This window comes from Gekko japonicus, unplaced genomic scaffold (assembly GCF_001447785.1).
Source record: "Gekko japonicus isolate JY-2015 unplaced genomic scaffold, Gekko_japonicus_V1.1 scaffold788, whole genome shotgun sequence".
Taxonomy (NCBI): Eukaryota; Metazoa; Chordata; class Lepidosauria; order Squamata; family Gekkonidae; genus Gekko; species Gekko japonicus.
The window spans coordinates 347,746-372,624 of NW_015170914.1; positions in this window are offsets into that span (position 1 = coordinate 347,746).

Sequence of the window (24,879 nt, forward strand, 5' to 3'; positions counted from 1 at the left end):
CACGGAACGCTCTTGCACTTTCGGGGGGATTTAAACATCCCCCCGAATTTTTTTTCAACTTTTAGCATTTTTGTGCACACGTGGGGACTGCCCCATGTGTGCACACACCTCTCCCTGCCCCCCAGCTGCCCCCGGAGCGCGGATTTAGATATCTGCACTCACGGGGGCAACTTCGCTATTAGTATAAGGATGACATGGAATCTATAGCAAACATTACCTTTCCTTGCTCCCCCCCTCCCCCATTCTTGCTCCTCAGCACCCTCCTGAAAAATGCAAACATATGCAATACCTACTGAGGTTCCCCCCGCCCCCCAGAAAGCTAGCAAAGAGAACAGGATTAAGAGAAGTAGCAATGGTGACTGCTCTGGCATTACAATGTATCCACACTCCATTCTGAAGTTTCTTTATCCCTTTGTTAGGTTTTCATTGTACTAGTTGATATACTTCACCCAATTTTTTGTACCTGACCAATATCAGATTATCTAGAGAGGTAAATAGGTGTACAAACTGTCTGATCATTTTTGGCTAAGGGCACAGGTGTTTGTGTTTCTCCACGACCCAATGGTGGACTCATTGCCAAAGGCTGATGAATCCCATTGGCTTCTAAAATGCACTGAGGGATTTGGATCCCACTACTACGTAGTGGTTCAGCCAGTGTCCTTGTGGGCTGCTCTGAGATACTGGACTCTTGTGAGACAATTGACAGAGTCTGTCCCAGATAGGAATGCAGCTCCATGTGGTTTTTCCCTCCAGAACTGGGGGGATCTTGAACAGGAATGGAAGACCTCTAGACTGATTGTGGCACTAATTCAGAACAAATCTGACAGAGCATGCTATAGAGCCCTCTCAGTGAGATGGTAGTGATGATAAAGAAAGCCTAATTCCCCATTATCATTATACTGGCTGAACTGTATCTTGCTGGATTATTTAAAGTACTTCAGTCTATCATGATTCCTAGAATGGAATTCCAAAATAGCAGTGAATGGCCTTAAGATGTAATGATTTTACTTGCTTCTTTGCTGATAAAATTGGGACCAATTTAAGAATAGACCAAGTGGTAGAAATGTCTGAAGCACCATCTGCTCTGTTTTTCTCTCCTGATTTCTTTTAATCTGAGTTTTGTGAAGGCCATCACATGCAATTTAAATCTCTGCCCATCCTGGCTGGTGGAAGATTGCTAGGGAAAAGGGGGAAACTGATTATGAAACATTATTCATGCCTCCATAGTAAATGAGGATTGTCCTTGTTAAGCAAACTCTCATTTGACAAAATTTTGGCCAATTATGGTAGGGTTGCCAACTCCATTTTAGGAAATTGCTGGAGATTGGGGGGGGAGCCTGGGGAGGGTCCTCAGCATGTTATAATGCCATAGAGTCCACCCTCCAAAGCAGCCATTTTTCCCCAGGGGAACTGATGTCTAGTCTGGAGATAAGTTGTAATACCATGAGATCTCCAAGCCCAACCAGTGTAGCCCAGAGGCTCTGCCTCACTCGCAGGTAGCCCCAAATAGCGGGGCACCCCACAAACGCAAGCCAAGGAAGGCACTCTTAGCCTAAGCCAGAGAGCTAACCATAGCTTTGCAAAAGGGTTTTCATTTCGGGTTGCACAAGGCAGCCCTTGAAGCAATCTCCAACCTTCCTCCTCCAACCAGCAAGCTATGCATATGAAACAATGCCAAGTTCCACCACGTACAGAATCTACATTTCTAAAGTTATTCAGTGGCCAACTGGCCAATAGCCCTGCTATCTCCAGAACTTCACGTAGCCCTTTGGTGTTATACCTATGTCTATGTGGAAATCCTTCATCTAAAACAACTGTCCTTCCTGCTCCATCCCTCAGGATTCCGACATAAACCAAACATTCAAATTATAAACGATCCTTCCTTATGCTAATCAAGGACACATTTCCCAACTTTTGTGTAAACCTGGGAACCTATTCAACCTGCCTTGGCAGAACCATCAGTGAACATCAAACCCATTCAGTCAGTTCTGGACTAGCCATCAATGGGCATGAATCTCATCGACGCTATTGTAAATCCAGACTCTGCCCCTGTGGGACCTCATTGGGCACCCCTTATTGTTCCAGGTAATCTTTTGTCTTCACCTGAAACAAGCCCCTCAAGGCCTCCCATTGGTCTGCATTGTTTTCCCATGTCTATGTCCACCCAAGCACATAGCCTTGACTGTGTGTTTGCACAGATGCCAACTGGCAGTTCACTCCTAAACTTTGTTTGGGCCATAATCTCTTCTCCATGGACCTCTGCACAGGTAGTATAACCCCCATAATTGACCCTTCTATTTGCTATCATCACCTCTGTTTTTGTAATTCTGAACTGTGTGCTCTTTCTTGAATGCCTAGTGTAATTAGGGAAATTCTTCAATAAAAATTATTTAATTTACTCTTCAGATCTGGAATCTTCCTACTGTACCAGACCTTGGTATAAACAGGTGTGTGATCCCTGGTACCCCTCTGGCCTCCCCTGCTGCATAGCTAATTTTCCCCAACAACAAGGTAGGCCATTGGTGGTAACACCAGGACGTTGGCAACCCTAATTATAGGCCAGTTTCAAATCAACCCCTCATTAAAAAAGCAATAAAGAGTGTGGTGGCAGAGAAACTCAAGGGTTTCTTAGATTTGTCTGTCCTCAACCCTTTCCAGTCATACTTCAGGCCTGCCTATGCACAGAGACAGCCTTGGTTGCTCTGGTGATCTCCACCTTCAAGTTGCCAAGGACAACAGCTCTTTGTTAGCCCTCTTAGATCTGTCATCTGCTTCTGATACAGCTTACATGTTATGTATTTTATTTAGCTCTGTTTAATATTTGTTAATTTGTCATTATAAAAAATACAATGGTTTGGGAGAAAAGCAGGGATGTAGTTTAAATAAAATTAAAGTGCTCCATACTTCATTATATTATTCTCCTCCAAATGATCTTCCAGCAAAAACAACTATATGATGATTACAGTATAGATATCGGGGACAATCCCAGTGGAATTACCAAGCTAAGAATTAAATCAGCAAGAGAGTATACTTGCCAGTGTTCGTACTGTTCCCATATTTGAAATTCACTATCATTTTTTAAAAAAAATCTTAAAGGAAAACCATAAGGGTAAGGAAATATAGATACTAGTCAATGCTACAGGTGTGTGATCCCTGGTACCCCTCTGGCCTCCCCTGCTGCATAGCTAATTTTCCCCAACAACAAGGTAGGCCAATTGTGGTAACACCAGGACGTTGGCAACCCTAATTATAGGCCAGTTTCAAATCAACCCCTCATTAAAAAAGCAATAAAGAGTGTGGTGGCAGAGAAACTCAAGGGTTTCTTGGATTCATCTGTCCTCAACCCTTTCCAGTCATGCTTCAGGCCTGCCTATGCACAGAGACAGCCTTGGTTGCTCTGGTGATCTCCACCTTCAAGTTGCCAAGGACAACAGCTCTTTGTTAGCCCTCTTAGATCTGTCATCTGCTTCTGATACAGCTTACATGTTATGTATTTTATTTATCACTGTTTTATATTTGTTAATTTTTCATTATAAAAAATACAATGGTTTGGGAGAAAAGCAGGGATGTAGTTTAAATAAAATTAAAGTGCTCCATACTTCATTATATTATTCTCCTCCAAATGATCTTCCAGCAAAAACAACTATATGATGATTACAGTATAGATATCAGGGACGATCCCAGTGGAATTACCAAGCTAAGAATTAAATCAGCAAGAGAGTATACTTGTCAGTGTTCGTACTGCTCCAATATTTGAAATTCACTATCATTAATTTTTTTAAAATCTTAAAGGAAAACCATAAAGGTAAGGAAATATAGATACTAGTCAATGCTGTCTTCCATCACACAGTCTCTGAACCATGGTTTATGTCATACAGTGAAGTGAAATCGACAACATAAGTCTATTCAAGGAATTTTGCCCTTTAATTTTGGATTGTTTTGTTGCCATTGTATGTGTGCATTTTGTGGCTTGTTTTTATGTTGCTGTTCTATTATTCTATTTTACTGTTCTACTTTTAAGCTGCCTGAAGCAAATTTCTGTGTATAGGTTTTCTAAATCAATAAAATGTGAGTGTACAATGAGTTGGACATTATTTTCTTTATTATTCTCATTTTATGATAGCCATGGGTATTTAATGCATCCTCCTGAAATTACCAATGTCTGATTTGGGCATTTTTTCCATTCTTTATAATAACATGAGGATATTTTATAGGAATTAATTATTATTTGAATAATTAGACAGGAGTCTTTTTGGTACCTTGAAGACTCACATTTTATTATAGCACAAGCTTTCATGGACTGAAGCTCACACCAGCAGTTGCAACTTTATTAACTTGTATTGTAAATCTCTGATTATACCAGTGCATTAAGCATAATTTAGTAAAACAAGTCACATAGACCACAGGTCCTAGAAATACAGCTTTTGCTGGTACAGCCATTTTAGTCAATGATGCCAGTCACTTCTTAAATCCAATACTAGTTTGGCTCTTTTTCTGTCTGAGTGATCTGTAGCAACAAAAACTGCAAAAACCATGTGAACATATGTATAGATCTTTTGGATCATCACAATGGCCTTCTCAACCACATACAACACACAACAAAATACATAAAAAATAGTGGTTCTTTTGCCAGAAGAGGTGAAATTAGACACACTGTTAAGAAGAAACCAACATGGATTTTCAGCAAGCCCAACTCAACTTGCAAGCAAAGATGGCTGCAGGAACAATCATAGGTAGCCAGAGTAGTGCAGTGGTTGGAGTGTCATACTAAGATCTGGGAGACCTGGTTCAAATTGTTACTCTACCATGGAAACTTGATAAGTGGCCTTGGGTGAGCCATACACTCTCAGCCTAACATAACTCACAGAGATGTTGTGAGGATAAAATGGAGGAAAGAAGAATGATGTAAGCCTCTTTGGGTCAAGGTGAGGTATAAACGCAGAAAAATAAATACTCAGAAGTAACTCTTTTTGCTCTATGGGGCTGACTCCCAGGACAGTACTTTTAGGATTGCAACCTAAACCAGTATAACAATTTTATGCAGTATGGATTAACTAATGCACAGTGGAAACATAATTATACTACAATGAAGAGATAGCCAGCAGGGTTTTTTAAAAAATATAGCAGCTACTCTAAATTTATCTAGAAACATTATATTAAAGAATATTCCCTTGTAAAACATTTGAGACAGTATATAAAAAGTAAATTTTGTTATTTGTAATTTTTTACCCAATGGGATAACAACAATAGCAGTTGAACAGGAATATGTCAAGGCTACAAACTGACTCTCAAATCAAGAATACGTATTACTAAAGACTGAACTATAAAATTTAAAAATATGTCTCTTCATTGCACAGAAAATGCCAAGTAGCTACCAGGGTTCACTACTGAGCAATACCTTATCTACCCAGATCACTACATAGTCATAGATAGCAGCAGCCATTCGTAAAGAAGATAGGGAAGATTCCAGTAAGATGCTGTTATAGAAGGCTATGATAGGAATACTTATGGTTCCGTTGGGAAAGTAAAATCTGAAGCCAATTCAGAACAGATGTAATAGTGATCCTGAAGTTATTTTACAGGTAGATTAATGCACATGAGGACTAGGTAACAAAAAAGATACTGAACAATCCATTTAAACATGAAAGAGAAATACTTAGCAACTTTAAACCTAAGAGAGGAGTCTCTTTTTTTCCTCTTAAGAAGTTTATGTTGTAAGTAGCTTATGGGTTACTCCATAAGGTCACTAAGCAACTGAAGTTCTAAAGTTAATCATTGGAGTAATATTGGTGGTCACTGTACCTTTAGGAACAGGGAAATTTAACCAAACAATTCCAAAAACTGGTCTACATGGAAAGGGAATATTACATTGCTTCTTTTTTCAGTAGAACAGCCTTCCTCTGAATACTAAAAAAAAGGAGTAGAAACAGATTTATAGTAAAAACTAAAGAAATTTCCAAAGTAGAGAAATTTCAACAGAATTGGATTAATAATAGTAGCATGGGTATCATAGCAACTCCCAAACTGAACAACAGAGCTAAAATCTCTATACTATTCACTGAAATCAAAAAGACTGCAAGAAAGTATATGCTCTGCAATATATTTAATATAGCTATAGGAAATAAGATTAAATATGTGGATTCTCAAAGCAGATGTCCATTCCAGAGGAAGGCAAAGACAGGTTCCAGCATCTTTTTATATTTTGCTTTAGTTAGTCACCTATCAGGTACTTCAATAAAGAAGCATACCTTAAATGCTGGGGTATACAAGTACAATACAGATCTTTATAAAAATGTGAAAATCAGCTAACTTCTTTCATGAACATTGTTGCTTTTTTGTTCAAAAAAACAAACAAACTCTAAAACAGCTAACAAAAGCAACTTTTCAAGAAGGACAAAATCAGTATTCTCAGACATATCATAAATGGGGAAGGCAAACTAAAAAAGAGAAGTAGTAGTTGGTTTTTTTTGTTATCATCTTATGCTTTAAGTTTGTAGAAGATACACCAGTATACTGAAAGGAGAGGGTCCAACCAAAGTTATGCATTTTTAAATCCCATTATGCTTACCTCTCGAATGTTGGACATAGTGGAATTTAGATATACTTAATTTTGACTAGATCATGTGTCTAGGACACACTGACTTCTCAGCATTCGTTGTAATAAATCCTTTTGCTTAAGGCTTTGTCTTGGGTTATTGTTGCCTATGGTCTAGAAACAGGAAACCATTGACTCTCTCCTGGGACTTCATTCTCTCCTGGGACTTCATTCCCAACAGGCATCCTTCCAAAACCTCTGCAGTATGAACACTATGGTGAGTCTAGGCTACCTTTTCCCCTGAAGGCTCTAAGAAAGGAATTATTTTAACCTGAGGTACAATTCTTTCCTGAGTGAGCACTAGAAGTCTTATATTTTGCCCAAGGCTATATTTTTGGTCAGTAACAGCTGACTGAATAGAAAGACAGACTTAACTCCCAATGAACCTGCCTGAAGCAAGTCAAGTTTCTCATGTATAGCAATGGAGAATGGGATTTTCAACTCCTTGTCAATGTCTTACTTACCTAACTTACAACTAACAGCCTTTTGTTTCATGTTTTCAGAAGAAAATTATAGGAAGCTATATAGCCTGTAGGTTTGTACTCTTCCTTGACATACCACTTTGTTTATTGCTACAGAAACCATTATCTCTAATAAATTTTCTTCGTGATCAATTACCAAACACTTTTGCACTGCACTGAATAAAAACAAAATTAAGTAATCAGAAACAAGAGGGCTTTATTCATTTGGTGCTGAACAAGATTTATCTTTCAGTGGAAGTTAACATATATTCCAAGCTTGGTATATATGAACCTGTCACTTTATTTTCAGAAGCCTAGGAAGACACAGCCTCTGTTTTGAAGACTTGTACATTACACTCTGAATGTCACAATGGGTTCATATGCCTACGGCCATATATGTCCATGTTTAGCAGAACATTTTAGTATACATGTTACAGAAGAATGGTCTATATGAAAAGTTCAGTAATAAAAAATGTGCTTCATACCACAAGACATTTTAAAGTATATTAAATAAATGAAATGTATTAGCTTAACTTTGGCCTATTATGCACAGGTGTTTTCCCTCACTTTCACTGTGCATGTCCTTCGGAGTTTCTTTGTTGTTGTTCTGCATTGATTTTCCTTCCTTCACTGCTCAGTTTGCTTTCTGGTCACTGTTTCCCCAGGTTTTCTGAGAGTGCTTTTGTGCTGATTTCCCATTGTTTAGCTTCCAAACTGAAGGTAATTCAAAAGCATACAGATTCTCTCAGATTCCTTCCCCCAGTCCTTTTGCTGCCCCTCGAAGATCACTCCTCCGCCTACATCAAGGTTGTTCCAGCCACTTTGCACCTTCCCCCATCCTCTCCCTTCATCAGTGTACAAACTCCATTTCCCCCTCATTTTTAAATTTCGATTTTTTTACAAGCAGCATGAGTCTAGCAATATGAGACAATCACTAGTCTCATTGCTGAATAAAAAAAATCAAAAGAATGGGAGAAGTTTAAAAGGAGCTGCACGAGGTCTTGTTCCCTGCTGGTATTGTCTTGAAAGGGGGGTTGGAGAGGAGGGAAATGACAACATCCCTAGTGCAAAAAAAAAAAGGATTTCAGTGCTGCAGGCAAGCAAAATAAAAGGAGAGAATCATCAACATGGAATGAAATTGACATGAGTTGTAAAGAGAGAGAAACACTGAAGTGGGAAGCCTAAAGCTTTGAAAACATTTTTCCCTTTAATGTTTTTGTGAACAAAGGGTTTTTTTTGGGGGGACACCATTTTGGCAGTCTCTAGAAGCCTAACAGTAAAATGGTGGCTGGACCGCATGGACCTTCTGAAAACTGCCAAACTTAAGAAGTGCTTGGGATCAATCCATTTGGAGGACAGAGTGCAGTTGGCACAGGACAAGCTTTAAAAAACTGCCAAGATCATGACTAGTATGCAGGATCAAATCAGAGACTCACAAAGAGAAAACCACACGAATTTGTAAGGAAGGGCATGAAATGAGCATTGGTGAAAATACCCCGTTTTTTTCAATTTAGTGGCAGAAGACTAAAAAAGCTCTCCAGAGCTTCTCCTCCCCCATACAAATTGCAGCCCTGTGCAAAGCATGGGGAGTTGCAGCCGACTTTGTGCAGGTACGAGCGTGCACACACACACATCGCCAACTATCAAAGCTTACAATGACAGTGTCAGTGGGTTCTGCCATGAATTCTGTACACTCAGCATGTTCTCCCATCTTATGAGATTGTGTGACTCCCATTTTTCACAGCAGCTGATAACACAGCAGAGAATTTCCTAGTGCTCCACAATATGAAAACAGGGCTTCACAGCTGTTTATCTCATCTTGTCAATTTCAACATTGGTTTTCCCCTGAGCCTGTGTTCCTTTCTGTCCTCTTTCATTCAACGAACTCATGCCAAAGTGCATGCACAAAATCTGAACCATGAGGATCTAAATGGAAGGTGCTTAGTGGACACTACTGTGCAGCTGCAATAGGACAATTGCGTAATTTTTTTGAAAACTTTGGATATCACCCCCATAGACACATTACAAGTGATATTCCATCCCAATTTAGAAAAGCGTGTTTTTTAAAATTGTAGCTGCAGTATAAATATACTGGAGAAAAATGAATGGTGCATAAAGTGGGCATAGAATCTGAAGTCAAGATTAAAGGCTTATTGCTCGGAAAATCTGCAGTAAGATCTTTGCACATAATGGGCCTATGACCCACTTAAATCCTCTAAAGTTCAGAGCAGGTAGTATTTATAAGCCAACATTTAAATATCCATGTTTGCAAAAAGTGAAATCTAAGTTAATATATAATCAAGGAACTAAAGTAATATCCTGCCTACTGTGATCAACTGGTTCTGTTACTCTTACTAATGTTAATCTTAAAATTCAACTGTCTGCTAGTACAATTTATATCAAAAGATTTCTTCCTGTCAGCTAGTAAAGTACAGAAAATATACCTGGGGCAATATGATGAAATATTGCATTGATCTTCAAATGTATATATTTCTACTCTCTATAAATCACCAGATTATAGCACTACAATTAATTATCACTATATTTAGTAATATGAACCTACCCATACACTCTGGTCATCTTTAGAGGCCCCGCTTCAGTTGCTCCCGCCATCTGAGGCTAGACTGGTGGTGACCCTAGAAAGGCCTTTCTCAGTCACGGCACCAAAACTATGGAGCTCCCTCTCCAGGGAGGTTTGTCTGTTTATCTGTGTCTTCCACCAACAGGTGAAGACTTTTTTTTTTTGTTTCATTTGACATATGCCCAATAACACTTATTGGCTCTCCTCCCTGATTCTGGTGTTGTTTGTGTGTTTTGACTGAATTATTTTATCATTTTAAATGTTTTAATATTTGCCACCATGAGGACTCTTATTGGGAGGAAAGGAGGCATAAAAATGTTTTAAATAAATAAAATAAATAATTGCCTGGTGTATGGATGGCATAAGCTGCACAATAGGACCACCAGCAGAAAAGGTTTTGTTTTCTACCTGGTAAGGGGATTCCTCATATACACAGAAGAATTTTTTTAAAAAAAACTTTAAAATGCTACCAGATAAAGACTAAATATGCTTCAAAATGGACAGAATGTTCGAAGTAGGTGATTCTTAGTTAATAGTAAGGAGGAAAGAGCAATCAATCTGTTTGAGGATCTTAGAGCTTGGAGAATCCTTGTGGGATGGAATTTCCAAATTGCTCACTGTATCCAATGTAAGGTAGTCAACTGCCTAGAGGAAAAAAATCCCTGTCCCTTAAACAGATGCTTGATGGGATATTATTTACAAGATGGTGTTATTTACCTCCATTTCATGAAAAGCTTCAGGTATTTCTATGCATGAAGCCTAAATCAAACCAAGAAGAAAGGTGGGATATAAATGTTTTAATAAAAAATTAAAAGAGTCGGTACATTTTTCTTCAGGCCCTAAATTCAAGCTTTTTGCATAAAATACCTAAAATATGTGCTCAACAAAAAATATCTGACTGGGTGATTTAAAAAGTAGAGCAGATTTATAAAAGCACTGTTTAAAAGAAATGTCTATCATTCATGTCTAAATGTGTATAGGCCAAGGCACAAGGAAACCTTGTTGGATAATATGGGGGAAATGAGGGGTGCAGGAACCTTTTCATGCACTCCCATTACAACTGTGTTCATTTTGGGGAGGGAGAGAAGCTGGCTTCCCAGTTGCATCAAGAGAAAGAGAAAGAGTTGTTCTAAACCAAAACTCAATTTAGTCTATTACACACACCTAAATCAGAAAACACTTTTGTAGCATTTCAATATTCAGCATAGAATATTTTAACACTATTCAACAATACATAAACAGTGCACCAGTAATTCTATAAAGGGCATCCTTGGTTGCTCTGTCAAGACCCCAAACAGAAGGGTGGTTGGTCAGAACAACAGGGAACAAAACTAAATTCAGACATTAAGTACTCTTTCCCCCCTCCACAGAAGCTAATATAACTGTCAGTCAAGTCTGTGATGAGCATTTGACATACATCTGTGACGTAAATGGCAAAGCTCAGCCCATACTTTCTATCTCTGAGATCAGGAAAGTCAAGGAAAGCTGGTTTAAATTAGGTTGACTCAGAGAGTCAAGGCTGACTAAGAAAGTCCCAGGAAGCTATTTAGAATTTGATAATGTATAAACAATCCAAAAGGCAAAAGTCATGTAAAGCAAAAGGCATGTACAGAGTTTTCTGTACCCAAAGGCCACAGCACTTAGCAGAGTCCTGAAGCCTCCTGGGAAACAGAACCATAGATTAAACTATAGAGGATAATTTCTATAGAAATTAAAGTATCATAGGTGTACCAGAGGTTTAGCAGAGGACTGAGGCTCAATCCAGCCCTAATTCCTTGACAGATAAAACATTTCACAGCTTGAGGATCACCACAAAAAAGGTCCTTCAGTGTTACCTACTATACCATATGAACACTAAATAACACTGAAGCTTCTCTTAGTGATTTAAAAAAGCATGTGGGTTCTTCAATGAGCACAAACACTTACCATACACATGTCTACAACAGCTAAATTCAAGTCCAGTAGCCCCTTAGAGAGATTGAAGATTTTGGGGGGTATAAGCTTTTGAGAGTTAATGCTCCCTTCTTCAGAAGCTAGCTATTCTGCTTCAGACCAACATGACTACCCTGGTGTGATGTGGTCCATGGGGTCGTGAAGAGTTGGACTCGACTGTGCGACTGAACAACAACAACTACTACAATAACATATATTTTGGGGCACTGATTACATATAATCAGAGAGAAGGCTATGTTCCACTGCATTGTTATTGGTGCATGATATTCTGTTATTGACCAATGAGCACATGTTCTTATATTCTTAGAGAAATAATGTACATGACCAATAATACATGACTTGCAATCCTTTATAAAGGTAGTCCACACATTATGTTTGTGTCACAGAAAAGTAATGGTCATGTAGGGAACAAATCAGAATCATTTGATTGAGCCAGAATAATTTAAAGTGTGATGCAAGTGCTCTTTCTGGCTGTGAGTGTACTAACAGGACAGTTGACATAAGAAGCAGCTGTGCAATCAGTGTAGCCATGGCAAAAATAACACTCACAATGCGGTTCAACAATATAGAATGTGTTCTTTTTTCCCCAACACAGAAACTACCTCTTTGTAAGAAAAAGTGTAATGTGTGAAGCTGTCTTTAGTTCCAAGGAAATCACAGTTGAGTGATAGGTCTGTTCTATTTAAATGAAAGCTAAGTACCACTGGCTTCCTCTAGAGGTCGATGTATTTGTGAATCCCTGTATACCTTACCTATACCTATACATCCGGGTTTCTCCACTTGCTCCCTCCTACCACTCTATTGCCCTTCTCACTCTACTTAGGCCCAACTGAGGAGAAACCGATTGGACCAACTCATTTATTAGACTGCACCCAAAGTAAACTAGCAGCCTAAAAGCCCAGACTAAATTGATCTTGCCAGCACTTGAAAACCAAGTAGGGGCAGACACAGTTAGGGTTGCCAGGCCCCCGCACTGCACCTGTGGGGGGATTTGAGGCATTCCAGGATGTCCCAAATGCAATTACATCACAAAGAAGTGATTTCATCACATTGGTGACATTGCACGGCTATGCTCTGGTTTGAGGGCAAAACGCTATAGTTTTAGGCCAAATTTACCATAGTTTTCCCCTCAAGCAACAGCATCCTGTGTGACATCTCCAACATGATGACGTCACTTCCAGGTGTTTGGGGGTGGCTATTTGGGGGTGGGGTTTCCCCTGCCAACCAGTGGGCTAGTGGTAGGCTTAAGCCCCAAAAATCAGGGGAACCCCCACTGGGACCTGCACAGTCAGTATTTGAGGTTGTTGTGCAGAGGAAGGCAATGGCAAACAACTTTTCATCTCTTGGCTTGTAAAACCCCATGATCCTAAGATCCGCATGAGTCAGTTGCAACTTGACAGCACACAATTACTATTACTGAAGTAAACTAGGCTACTGTCACATCTGCAGATTGACAACTTTTCTCATTTTTGTCTTATCTTATTTTTGCTAATATAGTATTTTCCACCCATTTTGAGTGAGCAATTGATCTTCTGACATGTTAGGATTTTGAGGCATTATATTCTTAAATTTGCTTGTTTGTTACTTCAACATTTGTAAGCTGCTTTGGATACTGTGTTCCAGGAGAAAAGTGGCATATACACATGTTAAATAAATACCCCCCCCCCCAACATGGGTAATTGTGGTTTAGGAGGATAATTCCATGTGAGGTAAAACACACAAAATGAAAGGGTTAAACACCATCTTTTCCCATTACCACTTTTCAAAGCAGTCTCATAAGTAAGTCTGTTGTTTGGGGTATAAACTTTCAAGAGTCAATAATCACTTCATCAGAGAGCACTGAATGTCAAACGCTTCTACTCCCAAAATCTTGTTGGTTTCTAAGGTGATACTGGACTTGATTCCCACTGTTCTGCTGCAGGCCAGCATGGCTACCCTCTGAAACTCTCTTCATAAGTAAGGCTGATAGTTATTCTTTTAATAAAATGCTGGGGATCCTGTTAATGAAGCTCCCATATCCTGTCTAGTTTGTTTCTCTGACAGAGACAGTAAAAGGAGAAAGAGCTGTTAGTTGCTTGAAAATGCAACTGAGAGTGCAATGCTTGTCTTTGGGAAAGCTTTGTTGTCTGCTTGTAGAAGTCCACTGTATTTTACTTGTATGTTTATAAAATGAAATAAGACATCATAAGCGTCCCATGTTCTCTCTCATCCAAAGGCAACTAAATCCTGTGGCTCTGCCCCTGGACTTCTCACCCCTGAGGAATCAGGACACATAACAATGCATCATAGATAGTATCATGCTTACATTTGTAACTCTTCCTGAGAAGTCAGCTTCTGTCTAACTTATTTACTCATGAACACTAGACAGAATATTGAATTTAGAGTAACTCTGTGGGTGAGGTTCTCAGAGCCTCTTTAGGTGAGAAACATAATGGCAGTTTTGTTCTGATCTTACCTTATTACTTTTGCCCCAGCAACTCCCTTCTAGTGTTTTATACATACTGGAATAATGAAGAGGGTTAAAGGCAACACTTTGTCTTTTGGGCCTTCTGCAGGCTGAAGAAAAAATAGAAAAATAGCTTTCTTTTTTTTTCCAGACCATTGCCTAAAGAAGGCCCAACAGCCAAAACATCACCTTTAACTTGCTTTCTATTTCTGAGTATCATTTGCTGTTTAATTTTTCAGACGACTGTACTGATGCTACACTATCAGTTTTTCTAGTGTGTGCAGCCCATCTCTTAGGAAGATTTGTCCTGTGATACAGATCACACCAAATTTTAAGCAACGTTTAATAAGATTTGCTTGACCATAGTGATGAAAGGACAAAGCAGAGTAATGTTCTGAGCAAGGTATAATCAGTTCACTGTTCTGCCACTGTATGTTTCAACAGGTGGTAAAATGAAAGAGAAGGGGAGATTTGCTTAAATATCAGTGGGAAACATGCCTAAAGATTCTGGCATGACTCTAACAATCTTACTGTCCAGATACACTTTACATGCAAATATATCAATCTAAATACCAACAGCTGCTTCATCTAATGAAAATCAGCCTGAGAGGGAATGAAGTGATAGTGAAAAGGGGATGCTTATTCACCCTGCCTGCTGCTACTCTCCTTCATCCCCTTTTCTCCATGCAAAGTTCTAGGTACATCTTTATTTTTACAATTTATAGTCCACCTTTCTCACTGAGATGCAAGGCAGATTATACAGTGTAAATCAATGCAATTAACAATTAGGATTGCAGAAATCTGAAACCAAGCAGAAATCTGAAACAGAGCTGAAAAAAGCATGTATTAACATGACAATGAAAAAGTTATGTAGTAGGATCATACATATCACAACGGATAATACGGACTATTTTTCTTTTCTTATGGCAACCCAATAGGATTTTCAATTCAAGAGGTATTCAGAGGTGGTTTGCCACTGCCTGCCTCTGCATAGCAGCTATGATATTCGTTCACAGTCTCCCATCCAAATACTAATGAGGGCTGACTCTGCTTAGCTGCCAAGATCTGATGAGATCAGGCTATTCCCTGGGTTATCCAGGTCAGGGCAGTACAATCCGATGAAGGCGGAGGTCCTGTGTCTGAGCCGGGGTGGTCCAAGGGCAGGGATCACACTCCTGATCTTTGATGGTGTGCCATTGGTGCCAGCACTGGAGGTTAGGAGACTGGGAGTGCTCTTGGACCCCTCCTTAACAATGGAGGCCCAAGTAGAAGCCCCTGCCAAGTCAGCCTTTTACCACCTCCGGCTGATTAGGCAGTTGTTTCCCTTCCTCAACCACAATGACTTGGCAACAGTGATCCATGCCATGGTCACCTCAAGGCTGGACTACTGTAACACTCTCTACATGGGACTGCCCTTGTCATAAATTCTGAAGCTGCAACTAGTGCAAAATGCAGTGGCCAGGCTTCTGATGGGCCTCCCTATGCGGAAGCATATCCAGCCTGTGCTAAAGGCATTACACTGGCTGCCAATAGCATTCTGAGTTCACTTCAAGGTGCTGGTTCTTACCTTTAAAGCCCTATATGGTCAGGGACCGACATACCTGAGGAACCGCCTTTCCCCATATGTACCCCAGCGAGCACTGCATTCAGGGTCACAAAACTGTTTGACCCTCTCAGGCCCCAAAGACGTCAGACTGGCAACAACCAGGACCAGGGCGTTCTCGGTGGCAGCTCCGTACTGGTGGAATGAGCTCCCAGAAGAGATCAGGGCCCTGCAGGATCTTTTACAGTTCCACAGGGACTGCAAGATGGAGTTCTTCCACCAGGCCTTCGATTAAGGAGCCGCCACCATCACCACCACTACCACCAACATCATCACTAAAGGGGCACCCAATTCCGCCATTACAACCTATGCCAGTTGTACATATGTGATAAAGATCAAGAACTGATGAACAAAGTAACCGTTGCCGCCATCCTTCTATATATAAAAAAGAAAGTCCCCTCACCATAAAATCAATGCCCAGGCCAAACCGCTGGACCTAGAGACACCAAATTCAGGGAGAACGCTCCCACCATGGTGTAGGTGCTCGCTAAGAAGGGATTTTTAGAAATTCAACCCAAAAGATGGTCAAAAGGGGTAAAATGTGCTCCCCCCATTGATTCCTATGTGACTCCCAGGCTACTGCCTCCCTGCAGCCCCCACTCTCTGATTGGTCAGCTGCAGAGCTCAGTGTTCTGAGGTAAAAAAAACAGTTACAGGGGACTGCACAAAGCTAATGACAGTTAAGGAAACCAGGAATGGCCAACTGGCTGTGAGGTGAAGCAAAGCTGCTGACCCAGCCTCTCTGATGGCTTCGAACACACTCCCCCACCTCCTACACCTAACAGGCGGTTGTCTGTCAGGTGCAGCAGCAGTTGCAGGGTGCTTAAAGCCACGAGGGAGCCTGCCCCAGCAGTAACGCCTTAGTGATCCTGCCGGTCCCGCCTCCACAGTGGCTTCTAATACTCCTCCCCCCTCCCCCTCCTACACTAAAGAGGTGGGATGCTTACAGCCGCCAGGTAGGTTTGCTCAGCAGGATTGTGTAAACCCTCCTGCTGGCCCAGTCCCCCTGATGGCTTTAAACATAATCACCCCCAACACCAGACAGGCAGGCCCATCTTAGCCACACTCACACCCACAATGGAAATATACTCCAAATTTGTAGAAAACTGGTTTCCTTTATTATTTATTATTTAATCTCTCACAATGTGGGTTCTAGAAAACTGGCTCATATGAACTTGCTTAATATCTGATTGCTCAGATGGTGTTTTGAATATGTAGTTATGTCCCAGTTCTAAAATGTAACATAAATGAGAAGCATTTTTGTTTAAAAAAGAAAAGAAAAAAAGAAAGGGGGGTATGCCCTCCCCCCAAATTCAATGCCCAGGCCAAATCCCTGCACCAAGAAACCCAAAATAAGGGGAGTGCATGCCTACCATGACGTCAAAACCCCCCCCCATGAAGAGATTTCTGAGAAACATGACCCCTACTTCTTAAATGATGACTGCTTCTTAAATGGACAGTTCTTTGTGGCCTGCTCCGGAGTGAGCTCATCAAGCAGCCTGGTGATCCTAGCACCTGAGGGCAGAACCACCAATGTGGTCTAGTGAGAGGTCCTTCAGTACAGAAAAAAAGGACATATGTCTCACTTCATTTCTTACACTACAATCTTCTCTGTTAGAATTCCTACAACAAATGTCACATTTCAAATTTCACATCATCAGTACTATAACTGGATTTACGGAACTTAAGTACCGCAGCGAAACACGGGTATCAGGCTAGTAATGTATAGTTACAACTTGCTAGCACTTTATGTTTTGAATTGTTTTTAGATGGTTTTATGTTATTATTGTTCTATGTTACTCTTGTAAGCCGCCCTGAGCCAGCTTCGGTGGGGAGGGCGGGGTATAAATTAAATTAATTAATTGATAAATAAAACAATTTCCTCAGAGGTGAAATTCCCCACATAGACATTTTAAAAACTGTGCATTATGTGACATTTTCTGCAGTAGATTTTTCATCATCAGGCACAAACCCGAAGTTTTCTCCTTCTTACCCAGCATTTTCCAAGTCCCCAGTTTTAGCGAGTTCCAAAACCACAGGGTAAGGAGAAAACTTCGGGTTTGTGCCTGGTGAGGAAAAATCTACTGTGGAAAATTTTACATAATGCACAGTTTTTAAACATTACTCAAGGGGAAATGGTCCAATTGAATACCATACGACTGGCGCATCCTTCAAGAGACATGTCTTTCTAGAGACATGGCTGCTCTCCCCACTGTTCTTGGCTCTTTGTTGGAGCAACAGCAACACTAAATGGTTTATGGATCTGCAAGCTATTGTTTATAAATAAAAGGCAAGGATTATTCTTCTAGTTCTAGAAAGCTGGATACTATTTGCAGAATAGTTTTTATCTTCCTGCTTAGCTTGGAATAAAGGGTTTCGAATAAGGGAAGAAAGATGCATTATAAGCTTTATTCATTTGTAGAACAACATTACTCTTTGCCTCCTTGGGGAGTACCACTTGCAGAGTTTGCTTTAAAATTTAACTGTCTAGTAACAAAGCCATCTGGCTACTGTATAAGAGAAAAAATGTGTGATTCTGGTTTAAAGGTTTGGTCCACAGATGAGAAGGTGAAGGAATGTCCATCTTCCTTCTGCTTTTCTTTTGTTTCATGGATTATATGATGACTGATTTAGGTAGACATATGCCCCCTAGTTTTTGTATAGCATTTAACTTCAAATAATAATAGATGCTGGAGAGAATAAAAGAGGGCCAAAGAATTTTAAAGACCAGGCATCTGGCAAAGTATGCTCTGGTCTTCAAAACCTTATGCTATAATAAATCAGTTAGCCTTTGAAGAGCCACAGGGTTTTGTTTTACTAGAACAGATGAACACAACTATCACTCTGATTTGTAAAGTTGTTGACTTCCCAGAACTGTTTTGGACTCTCCGGGGCTATAGCTGCATTACTGGAAATGTAGAAAAGATAACTGGGAACCTAAAAGGGTTCCTTCATACACATCCCTCATTTGGCTTTTTTCCAAACTGAAGACTCTAACTTGGCTGCTATACCAGCCACCTCCAATTCCATAACATTTGTGAACAAATTAAATAACTGTGTAATCCACATGCCTGTTAATCTCAAAAAACTCTAAAAAATTGGTGAGGCAGCATTTCCCTTTGCAGAAACCATGCTAATTTCCCCTCCATAGAGTTTCCTTTTCTATTTCTGTCTTTAATAACAATTTCTACTAATTTACCTGTGACATAAATTAGTGTGACTGGCAGGGCTATTTTTGGGCAGGAACGCACAGGAACGGAGTTCCGGCTGGCTCCCAAGTTGGCCACACCCAGCAGGAACTCATTAGCATAATAGGCCACACCCAACAGCAGAAACTCATTAGGATTGGCTCTGTTAGGGGTGTGTGGCCTAACATGCAAAGGAGTTCCTGCTTCAAAAAAAGCCCTGGGTTTTGAAAACAAACACGGTAAACAGAATAAGAACCAAAAGGTGGATGTGGCTGGATGATGACACTTCTGATAACATGGGGGGTGCGGCCTAATATGCTAATGAGCTGTGTTGTCAGGGGTGTGGCCTAATATGCTAATGAGTTTCTGCTGTTGGGTGTGGCCTATTATGCTTATGCGTTCCTGCTGGACTTTTTCTACAAAAAGAGCCCTGGGAGTGGTGTATAATTTCCAGGATCCTCTCTGGACCCCTTTTTAAAATTGGTTAATATTTGCTACTTGCTAGTCCTCTGGTATGTAGGTTGATTTTAGTGAAAAGTTATAAATATACTGGTTAGTAGATCCACAGTTTCATATCTGAGCTCCTTAAGGTCCTTTGAGTATATACCAGTTGGACATGGAGACGTACTCATTTTATGTTTACCTTGTAGTTCTATTACCTCATCTCTAGTCACCTCAGTTTGACTCAGTTGTCCCTTCCCGATAGCAGCTCCAGTATGGATATGTCCCCCACATTTTCCCCAGTGAAAACAAATGCAAAGACTGTATCCAGTTTCTCTGCCATCTTATCATCATCTTTAAGCAATAACCCTGTGAACATCTATGGGCCCAAGTCTCTCCCCAGCCAGTTTCCTACTTCTAACACAGTCTCAAAATCGTTTGGCCCTCCCTGGACCCAAAGATGTCAGGTTGGCCTCTACCAAAGCCAGGGCCTTCTCAGTAGTGGCTTCGTACTGGTGGAATGAGCTCCCGGAAGACATCAGGACCCTGCAGGCCCTTTTACAGTTCCTCAGGGCCTGCAAAACAGAGCTCTTCCACCAGGCTTTCAACTAGGAGCCACTTCCGACAAGCGAACTGTGGTAAGGCCCTCTATACTATCACCAGTAGCCTGCGACAGTTTCTATTAATGGTCTGATAAGCTGGTTACCAACTCTGGCTGTACTCTTTTGTGACCATTCCACCATGGCCTAAAAAGGATTACTATGCAATATCATACCACCACTAGCACTTTATTCTGTTATGTATATGATTTTTACGATGTCTACAATGTGTGTTTTATGCATTTTAACCTTTCAGTGTAAGCCGCCCTGAGCCTGCCTGGCAGGGAGGGTGGGATATAAATTGAATTAAATAAATAAATTGAATAAAGGCTTATTGTTTGTCTTAATGTGTTGAGCAATCTGCCTCTCAAATTCTCTGAAAAGGCCCCCAAAGATGAGCATAATGATTGAGTAGATTTATATGGGAGCAGGCAATCATCAAGACTTGCTAGTCCCAAGCTGTATATGGCTTTAAATGTCAATACCGGCACTTCGAATTGGGCCCAGAAACAAACCGGAAGCCAGTGAAGATGGAACAAGACTAGAAAAGGTATGCCATGCTCCTGCTTTGGTGGAAGACCTCCTGCTTGTAGACCGATGGCTCTGCCACCACTTGCTAAGGCAGTGGGGCCTCCCACAGGAAACAGGAGAAATCAGTGCCTCCAGCATTGCAATGAGTCAATGACGCTTGTAATATGAACCAAAACCAGAACTCCTGGGAACAGAACAGAAGCAAATGCATGAAATCTATGGCTCCTGAAAAGTGTGCTTAAATGTATTTAATTTATTAATAGGACTTTCTTATATTGTGTGTAGAAGTCACCTTTTTTGTAAAACTAATGCTGCTGTGTAGAATACAGTGGAAATGGCACTGACAATTCTTATCTATCTGTGTCAAATAAAGGCAAATAATGGACCTGTGTCAAATATAATTACACTCTTGGGGTGTACAACATAAGTCTGTGCATCTTAAACCAGCCATTTTCATTTCTGATTTTTAAATTTATACTTCAAACCTATGTTTGTATTCCCATTACTCCCATGATGGTACCTGGGCAGGAATAGTACCATGCTAGGCATTCATCAGCGCTGCTTCTGTAAACCACTATGTCAATGTAGTTCTTTGATTCATTTTACAAATGGTGGGCACTGAAATACTCTTCTTAGCATCACCACTGACAATGCCATGAGGCTGTGATCCTAAGCGCATGAGCACAGCATCCACAAGATCCATAAGAATTGTTTCCAGGTAAATGTGAATATGATCAAAATATTAGTCTACGATCTAGCTCCTTAGAACATATATCTGACTGGAATTTATTCACTGCATTGAACCTTAAGTACTGTATGCTTAGAACAGTAATGCATCTGTAGTTCTGGAATGAACACTGATGCCCATCTTAACAATAGTGTTTAAAGTGATGGGCTGTTTTCTTTGACATTGATAGTTCCATGTCTTCTAATTCAATTGCCACTGCAAGATACCAGAATTCCACATCTCTACCATTGTCTGACTAGCTTGAGCTCATAGAGCTTGGGAGCTAGCAGGGTTAGCCACCATCAAGGAAGACCACAGTTGCTATGCAGAGAAATGCAATAGCAAATCACCTCTGACTAGCTTGAGCTCATAGAGCTTGGGAGCTAGCAGGGTTAGCCACCATCAAGGAAGACCACAGTTGCTATGCAGAGAAATGCAATAGCAAATCACCTCTGACTAGCTTGAGCTCATAGAGCTTGGGAGCTAGCAGGGTTAGCCACCACCAAGGAAGACTCAGTTGCTATGCAGAGAAATGCAATAGCAAATCACCTCTGCTAATCTCTTGCCCTGAAAACCCCATGAGTGGTCACCACATGTCAATTGCAACTTGACAGCACCTATTTATTGATCATTTACCATTCCCACCATTTAAATAGTAATGGGCTCTACATTCTTTATTATGTTTTACCCCTACAGCAATGATGTGGTAAAGGGTACACCATTGATATTCCCCTTTTACGGATGGAAAACTGAGGCTTCCAAGTCCAAGCCTGTCTACTGGTTGGACAATAATATCTCTCTGACCTCAATAGACTATATACAGTAATCTACTGTTTACCACACTATCAGTAAAAATATAATTGCTGCACAGCTAATACAGCATATTTCTGATGTCCAACTCAGGACCGCTTCATTTTGTGATATTTTCTGTACACTAGTATGTATCATCACATATGACAATCACATCCAGGTCTGTTTTGCTAGGTGTACACTGATCAGTGGTACTACAAAACATGAATTGGGATATATGAATTGGGTAGGTGGGATATAAGTCTCAATAAATAAATAACCCTCACACATAAAGGTGCATTCTTCATACACTAGTATAAACTTGTGTAGGAAAACATCATGTATGAAGAGGCCCATATGAATTTACTTATCCTAAGAATTAGAGAATTGTATATTCCCAAAAGTCATTACATTCATTGCTCTGTTATAATTTAGCTATCTCAAATCTAAAATGTCTCACTGTGTATATTTATATGATATAACGTTTTACCTAGATTTTAAAAAATCATTAAAACTCTTTTAAAGAACCCCTTTGGTTCTTTGCAATGAATTAACAAGATAGCATTTGTGGAAAATAGAACCCAATAAAATAAACTTCAGGTTTTCATTTACTTAACAGGTAGACTGTGTTTGTTTTTTTTATTAAAAAGTGCTGGTAATTCTTTTATAGAATGTTATAGATGTTAAAACTACTTGCTACTTTATTTAGTTATCATAGGAAAGCCATATATTGCACAGTATGCTAATTCCATGTTCCTTGAAATTATTAATGTTGTGTTTAATTAAGCAATAGTTAATTACAGATGTGGGCACTGGAAACATAATGGTGTAATCATATGCATAACATAGCTAAATACTTTATTGGCAGGTTGTGGAAGTCTGAACACTTAACAGTTCTTCAGTGTTAATAGTATTATGGTTCCAGGTCCAATGGGGAAAAATCTTACAGGACCAAGAAATTATTTTATCTCCTATGATAGCCCTGTATAAGTACATTTAAACTAAGCTAAAGCTTAATCAAGGATGGCTTGTATATATTGGCAGGTTGTGGAAGTCTGAACACTTAAATTGCACTTGTATGTTATTTACCCATTTGTTTTACTAGCCTTCCTATAGATAAGCCACTGGCTATTAAATATTATTGTTTACTGTTGCAATGCACTTTGACATGATCAACGTGATCTGTTATGTATATTTAAACACTTCTCAGTTTTGTATATCACATATATATTGATGTATATACATATATGATCTAGTATTAGACAACTGTAAATTCATTTCTCACTGAATGAGCTGAGGGGAAAATCTAAGAAAAATACCTCAAAATTTCAAGGATGGAAATATTTCATTTCTTATTTAATATTCCCTTGGATTAATATACACATTGCAGAATCATTTACCAGTAGTGTTTACTTTATATCTCTCCAACTCAGTGTTAGCAAGACACCACTTGTAATTAAATATAACAGTACTTTGAAGAGACTTGTAATAATAGCCTTTAATTAAGCTGGTGACCATTACAGGATTTCCATTGCCCTTTAAAAGTCTTAATTATTAGATGTATCATGCTTTTTATAGCATCCAGATGGTTAAATGAAATAGTTAAATTATATCTCCAATGGAAATATCATGATTTTGTACTTTTTAAATAAAGTTTTTAACACAGTAACTTGTTTCCTTTATTTTCATACAGTAGGATACTAGCATACTATATGAAAAGGTAGCTTTTTATGGAATAATCGTTAAGCATGATGCATGTAAATGAGCTGTTTTTCTATGCATGGCTGGTAAAAGTGCTAATTAAATAGTTGGTATTCAAGGCTATGCTCATTCATTGTTTAGTGACACACAAATCCAGTGATGTGTGTCAGCAGACATTTTAAGTTGAATGTTTTCTCTTCTGCGGTCTTTGTCATGAAATGGTGGCACCATGATGAGAACTCTAGTGTAAGCAAAACACTGAAATATGCTTTAATAATGTTTTAACCATGTAGCAACACTAGTCTAGTTCGATAATGAATTTTTAATTTCTTCATATAAGGATGTTCTGAGTTATCGTTGATGCATATTAAATCATATACATGAGTCATTTTCTCACTACATTTGCATAAAATGGCTAAATGCTAATGCACCAAATGGGGTTTACTATATATGGTACAGTAAATATGGCCTTCCAGGCTTTCTGCAATCAATCTCTTGTATTTCATTAGCAGCTTACACTGGGTGGGGTCACAAAGAGAAACAGAAAGGGGGGAAATGGTTGTGTTGTGTTGCTCCCCTCAAATATGATTGTATGATACCTACAATGATTATACATGAAGATTATAATGTATGTAAGATTTCCAAATGAAAGATGCATAGGCATGCACTTTATGAATGCCAGCAAAGCTCTGTGTGAAATTTTTGCATTTGGTTTTGAATGTAAGATTAAAAGTATATATTATTCATTATTATTTTACATCTGTTATGTATAGGTTTGGTTATTGGGACTTTAGGTCTGATCAGTCCAAAATCCTGCCAGCTTTTTGCTATAGTCAAATGCCAGTTAAACAGATGAGGCAGTCAAATCTCCTCTATTAATTTTAGCCACCACATATTCATACAATAGACACCATTCCTCATTAATTCTAGCATACTAGATTGCTATGAAGACTATGGTATTTCTGGCAACAGTATTAGGCCAAACAACTGGGTCACAGTTAATAAAGAAGACTTCCACCTTTGTCTCCCCCCCCCCTTCTTTTTTGTCATCCAAAACATATGTGTACTCAGTAAGGGAGGGGGGAGTAGTTTTAAAATAAATGTATGCTTTGCCCTACAGTTATTTTAAATTAGTCCTGATAAATAATTAAGTAATGCATAATATATTATTTAGATGCAGTAGTCTTAAGAATTTGAGTGGTATTTCAACTACAATTACAGTAATTTATTTATCAGTTAAAAAATTTACATAACTACAGTTCAA